The following is a 2,528-nucleotide window of genomic DNA, read 5'->3' as shown; positions in this document are numbered from 1 at the left end:
TGTTCGTATGAATATGCACTTTTCTGTGTCTGTCTGCTGTGTGTGTGTGTGTGTGTGTGTGTGTGTGTGTGTGTGTATATATATATATATATGTGTGTGTGTGTGTGTATGTGTGTGTTATATATATAACACATATATGTGTTGCTTTTTTAAATTTTCTTTTCTTTTTTTTTTCTTTTCCGAATTTGGCATTTGGTATTCAGATGAAGAAATGAAGATTTTTTTACAGCTTTGTTTGACGAGAAGTGGACGGAAATGGGCTGTAGACCATTTCCTTTTGTAAAAGTACTGTTTGTTTTTTTGGGGGGTTTTTTTAGCAAAAATAATAGTTTAAATATTTCACTTGACTTGTCTAACCTATTTAGAAATACTCACCCCAGCTCTCTGTTGTTAATCGTGTCCAGGAAACGTGTAACAAGCTCTCTTCAAAATCACTAATAATCCCAGGAGAAGACAGGTGTGTGTTGTTTGGGTAGAAATGGTGAATTATGTGATGTGCTGTGTCTGTTTTATACTCTGACCTTCCATTGGAGGCCAATTACTACTGCAATGTGTTATCAACAATGGATCTGCTTTATTTGTAAGGGTTGCTTTCCACTTAATCTACCTGAGGTTTGTGACAGTTGCTCCTTTTACTTCTAGTCTATGCAGTTGACCATAAAAAAAAAAAAAGAAAAAGAAAATCTTTTTAAGGTTTGGACGTTTTTACATGATGATCATGTCTGGACTTCAGAATACTCTGTTTGGTACAAAAACAAAAAGCCAGCTTCCTGTCCTGTTGCTATGCACCCAAATCTTCCTGTACTGTAACGGTTTCCACATCCAGCACCCAGTCGGGCTACACATTTAGGGACTATTATGTAGATGATACTCACTAATCATTTTACATTGACTTGTACAAAACTTGTTTTTGTAATAAAATCAAAAGTTTTTGTGACAGCTTTTAATATCATGTTGTGTTATTTTCCAGAGACGCATCCTAATCGAGAATAAACCGAATAATGACAGCAAAAACAATTTCCACTCAGTCAGGATAGATTTTGAGCATCTTTGAATTAATCCCCATGGAAATTGCCATTACCCCTATTCTCTAAAGATATTTAAGAATCTTTAGAGAGTTCTTGTGGATGTTGATGCTGTGGGCAGGAAGGACAAATTAAGACAAAGTAATGCTTCTTCCTTAATTCTTCATCTTTCTCTTTACATTAAATCCATTTAATCCTTTAATCTTAAAGAGACTCCACAGCTTTAGGTCTCTACCAGCCATTACAGTATATAAACTTAAAGCTTAACACCAAAATATCCTACTTATTTCTTATTAAACACTTAGTATGCTCTCCACCACCATCGTACAGCAAAACAGAAAGATTGTGTCTTCCAACACCAAAGGTCTCTTTAAGTAGAGAAGGAGGCTGAAGGTCAAACGGGTTACGTATCTTTTTTTTTCAGTGTTGAAAATCCCCATGGGAGAAATTTAATCTGTGAATTCCCAGCTCAAGCTGCCCTCCTGCTGATGTGTTAACCTTACAGATGTACCCATACAGAACAAACAGTGCCAAAAAACCCACCTACTTATTTGTTTAAGCAGTTTGGAGAAAGAAGACAGAGTATTGTAGTTCTGTATAAATATTCACTTTGACTCTCGGCCCACACTGAAGGCCTATAAAGGTGCTGAGAGTCACACAGAACCTACTGGCATTTTTTTTTTTTTTACTCAAATCCTGAACTAAAAAAAAACAACTGATTAAACTTTACTGAACCTGATAAGATGGTAAAACAGATACTGTATAACAATTTTTATGTAAACTAGAGAACAAGTTTATTCACAGATGCAAGCTAATGCTAAATATGATGAACATATTATGACTAAAGAACTGGTCTTGAAGTCAAAACAGACAGACTGATAAGCTAAGGTTTTTAACATTCTTTTTTTTTGTCTCACTGTTATTTATTTTAGCTGTGATAAACTAGCCTGATATTACTTGTTTTGCAATAGAGGTTATTGATAGCCTTAGCCTAATATTAGCAACATTAACTTATTTGTAGGTGTCAAAGTAACCCAATATTCTATTTTGTTGGGTCAAATCAAATCAGTCCTAAGTCAGGACTTAGGACTGACTTAAGTCCTAAGATTTAGGACTTAGGATTTAGATTATCCAAAAAATCTAATTTTTTGGATAATCAAAAAATGTGATTGTTTGATTATCCAAAAAATTAGATTTTTTGGATAATCTAAATCCTAAGTCCTAAATCTTAGGACTTAAGTCAGTCCTAAGTCCTGACTTAGGACTGATTTGATTTGACCCACCAAAATAGAATATTGGGTTACTTTGACACCTAGAAATAAGTTAATATTGTTAACATTAGGCTAAGGCTATCAATAACCTCTATTGCAAAACAAGTAATATCAGGCTAGTTTATCACAGCTAAAATAAATAACAGTGAGACAAAAAAAAAGAATGTTAAAAACCTTAGCTTATCAGTCTGTTTTGACTTTAAGACCAGTTCTTTAGTCATAATATGTTCAT

The sequence above is a fragment of the Poecilia formosa genome, unplaced genomic scaffold (assembly GCF_000485575.1).
Source record: "Poecilia formosa unplaced genomic scaffold, Poecilia_formosa-5.1.2 Scaffold0, whole genome shotgun sequence".
Classification (NCBI taxonomy): domain Eukaryota; kingdom Metazoa; phylum Chordata; class Actinopteri; order Cyprinodontiformes; family Poeciliidae; genus Poecilia; species Poecilia formosa.
The sequence above is the reverse complement of the archived record's forward strand: the minus strand, read 5'-3'. Positions refer to the sequence as shown.